An 8,632-nucleotide genomic window follows, 5' to 3' on the forward strand; every position below is an offset into this window, starting at 1 on the left:
TACCTTGGTAACTTTTTATATATTAAAGCAAAATTTAAAACAGAAGATTCTGCCTTGGTCTCCTCTCCACAACATTTAGAGTAAGAGGAACATCTTAGATTACTCCATGTGCTGCATATGTTCCAGTGGACAATTTGAAAAGAATTCAGCCAAGCAGTGGCTCTTGAAAATAAAGATTTCTCATAAAATAAAATGAATTATTGTCCTTGCCCATTGCACTAAAACTCTAATACGACAGTAACCAGAAAGCTGAAAAGAATCATTTCAAGTAGGTCCTGTTTTGTGGCTCTGGCCCCACAGATTGATTTTATATGCAGGTTTAGCACTCGGCAGCTGCCAAAAGCCATCAGTGCAATAGCCCATTCAGAGGAAAACAAAATTTGAAAAGAGGACAGCCAGCAAGGACAGGCTGTAAAAGGCAAAGGACAGATATGAAAAAGATCTGCTGGCCCATGCACTCAATCTGAACATTCACAACATCTAAGAATAGAAGACCGAGGAAATGCTATGACCAGGTTTAAACATAAAATCAAGATCAATTTCTTGTTAAATTGTATATATTTCCATGAGAAGTGGAAATAAAGAGAAGTCAGTGAAATTATATCATTTAAAAGTGAGAAATCCCATTTAGTGTGGATGCTGAGATTTTGGGAACTAAATACATATGAGAAGTATGTATTTAGCCTTCTTTTTTGAGATGACTTAAATCTGTGAGAAGGGAGCAGTCGCTGATTGAGATAATCTCTGGGGATAATTTTCACACCTTTTTCTGTAAAGATGTTATAAAGTTACATTGCTAAGGTGTTCAAGAACTATGAAATGCAGTCATTATGAGGTTTTTCTGATCTTAACTTGGAATTTCACAGACTTTTTATAATGTGAATCATTAAATACAGCATTTTGGTATAGCTTTATGTCTCCTATTTCTCAAGATAACTCTATAGGTAGCTACAGAAAAACACTTTTGGCTTTACGGAATCTGTATCAAGATAAAAACAACATAAGACTTCAAAATGAATGGAAAACGAAATACATAAATACCCATACTTCTATTTCCATAATCCAGAAGGAATTTCTTCCAATATTGTTAAGTTCTGTGTAATGTTTTCAGACCATTCAATACAACTGCAATTCACAATAATAGAGGAGTTGTCAATGTGCAACAGAGCTGAGTGAGTGTCAGAGGACTGGTCAGATCGACTTGATGCTGGAGCAGAGAACAATTTCTGCTATGGTTCTGATGCTTCACAATGTGACATCCTGACAGTATACCTAAGTGGCATTAGTGAAGGGACCGTGGAGCCTCTGATATGGCTTGGATCCCACTGTGCTCTGAGGCTTACAGCAAAGCTTGAGAAAGCATGCCTTCTGCACACAGGTCCAGATGTGTGAGAGCTGGAGTGTGAGCCCTGGGGCAAGACGGAGTGCAGACTTCTCTGTTAGCGATTTCTTGTTGGGATTCATTTTTCAATATCTGTATTTGCTGCTAATCAGTTTAAGGTCAGTTTGGAAGACCACCCAAGAAAATATTTAAACATTCAATCAATATACCACATTTATTGAATGATTTCAGGACTTTTCAAAGGAGAGGAATGATAAGGATTTGGGGTGGGAAATAATAAGTAATATTGATTTTAAACAACAGACAATACTTGCAGGGTGGTGGTGGTATATTAAAAGTAGGAAAGTCTGCAGCAAAAATATTGAGCTAAGCACATGTCTTTTTGATAATAATTCTAGATCAAGGCAAGAGAAAAAAATGAAAGCAAAGCAACACATTCTAAGACTGAGTTTCTAGAACATTTACTTATCTGGACACTGGTAATGGCCTTTTTAAACATTTGATCATAAGTAAAGTTGATTTCCTCTGGGGTCCCAGACCTCTCTTAATTTTTGTTTAGCAATAAACAAACAAATATATATTTACCCGGTGTCTGAAATCTCTGTGATGTGAGAAGCTGAATAATTTAGTAACATTTCCTTTTTATCTTCCTTATGAAGATGATGTCTTATCTTCATTATGACTATAAATAATTATGATGTTAATCTTTATTCCACTGAACTAAAGCTATTGCAAGGCAACATAACTTACTGTGTATTGTAATTTAGCTATTTTTTCACATTCAAGAAAGCTATGCTATAGTATTAAATAGGGAAAATACATTTTTGTAAATAGAAAAATATTCCCTATAAAGAGGAAATCTACTTTAAGTAGTTACGTCAGCCACCTTGTTCACAGTTAGTACTTTAGGAACTGAGCTTGATAGTATTCCCTTAAATATTGAAGAGTTTGTGATTCACCTTAGTAATCTTTGCTCCCGTGTGAAAACTCTTATGGGCAAGACAATTTTCCAAAAAACTTCTGCCTGCAATTTCATTACTTCATTTCGCATTCTTAGAAATGTAGAAAAATCTGTTCACTATATATACACAATCTCATACTCTACCTGAAAAAAGTACACACTTTGCAGGCTAAAAGAAGCAAAGGTTGGGCTCCGCGCCGCCGCCCCCAGCCCGCCCCAGCTCCCTCAGCGTGCTCGGTCCACCCGGCTCAGGAGGATGAAGTTCGTGTACAGAGGAGCATCCGTTCGAGAAGAGCCGCTCCGAGGGCGAGAAGACCCGAAAGAAATACCCGGACCGGGTCCCGGTGATAGTAGAAAAGGCTCCCAAAGCTCGGATAGGAGACCTGGTGCCTTCTGATCTCACAGTTGGTCAGTTCTACTTCTTGATCCAGAAGCGGATTCATCTCCGAGCCGAGGCTGCCTTGTTTTTCTCTGTCAACAATGTCATTCCACCCACTAGTGCCACGATGGGCCAGCTATACCAGGAACACCATGAAGAAGACTTCTTTCTATCCATTGCCTACAGCGATGAAAGTGTCTATGATCTGTGAAGCTGCTGCCCCTGAGGTGGGGGGTCCCGTTCTACAAAGAGAGAGGCGGCACCCCTTCCTTGACCTCCACCTCCAGGCTCAAACACCACCTTCCTTCCTCAGGACTGACACTTCTTAATGTTTGAGGCTTTCGTTCCAGCTTCTCTTACCAGGAGGGGTTGATGGTAGACATGGCCTCTTGTGCCTCTTCTTCCCCACCTTTCCCTCCTTTCTTTGCCTTCTTTCCCTACTCTGCTTTAGACTTTATGATTGACAATCTCGGTCACATGCAGTGATTGTTTTGGTTTTTGTTCCCTTTCTAACTGCCCGGGGGGGGGGGGGATCGGGGGGAGCTCAGAACCCCAGCAATCCTTTCCTTTCACTACCTTCTTTTTGGAGGAAGGTAAGAGGCACATCAATAAAGAGGAAACCCACCAAGCTGGAAAAAAAAAAAAAAAAGAAGCAAAGGTTGTGTTTTGTGTCATTCAACTGTTTCTCAACCCATACACATTACTCCTTTCCATGCATTTATTTGCATGCTTAAATTCTGAAAGTCTTAACAAAATACATGACAAAGAATTAAAGTAAATATTGAAGAATGTGTTTGGAAAATGTATTTTACTTTATTTATTTGCACATGTCCCCACACATATACCCCTATAGTAAAAAGAATAAGAGGGAGAGAGAGAGAAAAACACATAAAACTCAGACTGGAAATGCACCTCTATGCTGACACAGAAATTTTGATTCAATATGGTGCAAGTTTTCCAGGTTCATACTTGAGGAATATTTATCTCAGCAATTGTACAGTTATGTTTCTTCCCAACATGTGTCCCCATTAATATTAATTCCATTCTTATATTCAATGCTTTTGTCGTTTCTCTTTACTATAAAAATCTCACCCAAACCAATCGGCCAGGCTCCAGTTCACCTCCTCCTAGAGTTCTCTCCTGATTGGCAAAACCTCTATTAACTTTCCGCTCCCTTGAAATTCTGTGTCAAACCAGTAAGCCCTTAAATAATGCATGGTGTTATCTTGTATGAATCTCCAAATAATCTCTTTAATTCCTTGAGAGTTAAGACTACGTCTTCAAGGTTTTTTTTTTTTTTTTATATTGAAAGCAACAATAATGTTAGTTATATTGTAATAGGTGCTTGAGGATCTTTGTTTACTGAATCACACACTTAATTGTTATTCCGCGTCCCACAATTAATTTTTGTTTATTTGCTTTGACACAGAGAGTGTTAGGGTCTCTTGAAGTTTCAATCTCAAAATTCAACTTCCAGGATTCCTTAATACCGAGTTGGAGTTGGGATTTGAGGATACATGCTATCAACTACAATTAGCATCTTTCTGTTTCAATTATCAAGAAGCAATTAAATACACACACACACACATAAAGAAACTGTGCCATGTTGTCAAACTTTTACATCCAAATTACCATAGCAAAATGTTAGCTCATCAAATTTTCTAAACATTTCTATAGAATGATGTTAAGTAGTTCATTGTTAAATATCTATCCATGGTCTCTGGAAATTATATTGTCTTCAATAAAATAATGCTTTTAACTCTCAATTTTTTCTTTTATGGATTCTAAAGAACCATATTACGAGTTAAAAATTCTGATTCCTAGAAAGTTCATTTGGAATAGTTTGTTTCATTATTGTTTCTGATTGCAAAATAAAGGCTTTCCACTCAGCTACACAAATATTCCACTAGAAATTTCTGGTACTTTATGTATGACGAATGAGTAAAAATCTTAAAAAGGCAGGACTCTCAAGTTATACACTCTTCTACCAATGTGTAAACAGTCCCAGATACATTCCGACTATTTGTTTCATAAGTGTATTTACTTACTTTTTTTAGATTCTAATTCTAACTTTATAATTTTGTTAGGCAGACAGAACTCATGATTCTAGAGAGGATATAACTACACATTCTTCCTACTTTAAGGTGTTCTTAGCAATATTTGTTCATCAATTCTTAGCCATTTTTAAAGATTATATTGAATATTAAACTTCTATTTTACTTTTTATATAAAATTATGTTTTTTCAAGTACCATATTAGTTAATATGTTCTTCTTTGCTAATTTTACCTTTTTTGTTAGTACCTATATTGTTGTTGGCTGATTCCAATAAGAACAGTGCATTGCCTAGTGAAGGCCAACATATCAAAAAATATTTTAATGTGAAGCCATAGACAATTAACAAAAGCCCTCGAGATTTTTGGTAAAACTTGGAGAACCTAGTACTTCTTATCAGAATTAATGATTTGTTTCCAAAATATAATATATGCTTCCTTATGCTTGAAACCCTTATTTGAGTAGGGACTTTCTTGCATTTAGGAAAATAATTGTACTGTGTTCATGGAGGTATAGCAACACTCCTCATACTCTTCATTGCTCACTGTTTTCAAGACATGACAAAAGTGTAATCTACATAAAATGAATGCACTTAATTTATAACATTAATTTCAAAGCTCTGCTTTCTAAAACTTCCTTTAGAAACAGATTTTTCTGTTTAAATTCTTAAGAACTTTCAATATATAATAAAAAGTTCATTATTGTGTATAATTATAACGCGCTTTCTTTTTTTAAAAAAAAGTTTTCAGGGTTCCATTATGGAGTATAATCAGGGACCGTGGAGTCATTGGTTTGTTATAAAAATAACTGTTTAAATATTGACCATGTGTTAGGTATTATGTAAAGCAGCAGGCATAAATATTCAAATTATAATCTGTACAGTGACCCTTAGAGACAATGTTATTTTTTTTCCATTTTAACTACATATAATGAGGTTTAGAAAGGTGAAGCAACTCATAAGATGACTGTGACTCTACTGATGGCTGGGATTGAAAGTCAGTCAGGTTAACAATATGTGGGCTCTGCTCTTAACATCAGTACTATAATGCTTCTCTGGGCTCTGGGAAACTATTTTACATATCAGTAATGGAGGAGGCTAAGGAATATGCTGAACATTTTACTTAACTGGAAAAGAAAATTTGATAACAATATTGTTAAAAGGAGCATTTCTTTTATTTGAGAAGAAGCATTTTTTTTTTTTTTTTTTACGGGTCTGGGGATGGAACCCAGGGGCATTTGACCTCCGAGCTACACCCCCTGCCCTATTTTTTATTCCTTATTTTGAAAAATGGTCTCACTGAGTTGCAAAGGGCCTCACTAAGTAGCTGAGGCTGTCCGCGAACTGTGATCCTCCAGTCTCAGCCCCCCAAATGCTGGGATTACAAGCGTGCACCACCACGCCTGGCTGAGAAGAAGCATTTAAAACATTTATCTCTGGGGCTTGGGGTATTGCCCAGTGGTAGAGTGCTGTAGCATGCACAAGGCTGTGGGTTCTATCTCTAGCACTAAACAAATGTCTGTGCATGGGGGCATACATAGGATTGAAGCCAGGGGCATTCTACTTCTGAGCTAAACCCTTGGCCCCTTTTATTTGTAATTTTGAAACAGGGCCTCGCTAAATTGCTGAAGCTGCTTCCCCTGTCTCAGACTCTCTGGGATTATAGGCACACTACCACACACCACCACACATGGCTTACAACTTTTAACTCTGAATAAAGAAAATCCATGCAACTTCACGGAAGAAGATTTGAATCATAACATAGTCTTCCAAGATTTTAGAGGTTGATAAAACAGTAGAGTAATCTATTTAGTCACTCAGTATTCAATTACTTTGATCACCTACTGGGACTAGCACTGAATGTTGACACTGCATATGCAGGGCAAAAGTTTCATTAGTGAAAATTATAAAGAAGTCACACTTTTTGTTGTTGTTGTGTGTACAATTTATGTGTGGTTCTGGTAACAAAAACCCAGGGCTTCATACATGCTAACTACATCTCCAGCGTGATGTGGTAGGTCTCAGTAGCCACATCAAGAAAATTATTCTCTCTTTTTAGTTTGCTGAGTTTTAGCTATGAAACATTTTTAAGGTTATCAAATTATCCTTTTGCCTCTTGCTTTGATTGTATTTTTCTCTTTTATTTTGTTAATGTGATAAATGACCGACAATATATTTTATATACTAGAAGAGTTGAACTTGTTTGTGATTTAATTTCTTATTTGTAAAAATTTAGTTTGCTAACTTCCAAATTAGAATGATTGTATCTGTAACAATTATAACGGTGTTTCTTATGTAAATATCCTTGAGACTGTTCATATCAAGAGAATTATGACTTAATGCAAAGAACAGGGAAGAGATTTTACAATTATATGGAGGGAGACAAAATGTTGAAGGTTGTTCTTATTTGATATGTATTTGTAAGAATTATTTTGTTAAAGTATATAAATTAAATACCCCAAATAGCTACATTATTATACAATTGGCAACAATTTTTTATTCTTTTTATATCTATATAACTATTATTGATGTTCCTGATTAAATGCATATAAGCGCAATATATGCTATTCCTTTCAGTAATTATTTTCTTTGGTAATTGTTTTTCAACTTTACTAGTCTTTACAGAGAAACAACTTTTGTATTTGTTGATTTTTCTCTTTGATATTTATGTCACATTTCATTGAATTTTCCTTTTCCTTTTAGAATTCTAACGATTTAATATCTTTGTCTAGCTTCTAAAGATGGAAATTTAGATTTGAGATTTTTTGTTTTTCTTCTTATCTATAAATTTAAAACTTTTTATTTCATTTTTATGTTCAGCTTTATACTTTAATATACTTTTGTTAATGCATTACAATATCACATCATAATGGAGTTAAAAATGATAGGGACATACATGTACATACTTTAGTTACATTTCTTTCTGTTTTGAAAAGTCATATTTCCATTTCTTTCAATAAAATAGTTAACTTTGACTATTGTATGTTTTTTGACATACATGTTATTTTGAAGCATGAGAATTCATTTCCAATTATTTAGAATTTCTTCTTTCATTATTTGTTACTCAGTTATAACTTAATTTCATTAAAGTCAGAGAACATATGCTGTATGCTTACAAATGCATTCTGCTGAGACTAGACTGATGACCCAGGGTATGGCCTTTTTTGTTAAGCTATGTGCAGTTGTAAATCATTTGTACTCTGCAACTAATGGACGAACTAGTGTATATAAGATGAATAGTTTAACTGTGTTGAGTAACTCATATCATCTGTACATATACTAATGTTTTTATTGGATTTCTCCACAAGCTATTGAGTGATCATGCAAAGCCTTCAAATATTTGTCTATTCAGTTCTGCAATATTAAGAAGTGTCTCTTTATCACAAATGGTGTTTCCAGCTTTCACATCTATGTCGCTCATGAACTAAGGTAATCTTAATTATTTAAATGGCATATATTTTCCATCTCTTAGCACTCAAATTTCCTGTTTTATATGCAGAGTATCACCTAATAAGCAGCAAGTGGATGAATTTTAACAAAGCATAATGTTCATGTATATTACAGTACTATTCATAACTTCCAAGATAAGGATTCACCTTATGTTCATCATTTATGAATGGATTAAAAATGAGTTACACATACACAATAGAATACTGTTTGGTCATAATTAAGGATGAAATTTGGTGACAGCTTGGATGGACTGGAGTTTATCTTACTCAAATGTGGAATTTTAAAAAGTTGATCTAATGAAAGTTGAGAGCAGAATGATAGGTAACAGATACTTGGATCCCAAAGGGTCTGGCTACATTGCTGGAGCGGACCTCAAACCTGCAGTCTCCTGTCTCAGCTTCCCAAGTGCTGGGATTACAAGTATGACCATTGGCTTAATTTATGCATTT

At 35.2% G+C, this 8,632-nt stretch overlaps 1 pseudogene across 1 annotated transcript; it reads left to right on the forward strand.

Moving 5' to 3' along the window:
* Nucleotides 1–2,559: 2,559 nt before the first annotated feature.
* LOC308270759 (gamma-aminobutyric acid receptor-associated protein-like) lies at nt 2,560–2,893 on the forward strand (annotated as a pseudogene). Its single transcript has one exon. The product of its transcript is annotated as a gamma-aminobutyric acid receptor-associated protein-like (transcript).
* The last annotated feature ends 5,739 nt before the right edge of the window (nt 2,894–8,632 follow it).

The sequence above is a fragment of the Muscardinus avellanarius genome (genome assembly GCF_963383645.1).
Source record: "Muscardinus avellanarius genome assembly, chromosome: 12".
NCBI lineage: Eukaryota > Metazoa > Chordata > Mammalia > Rodentia > Gliridae > Muscardinus > Muscardinus avellanarius.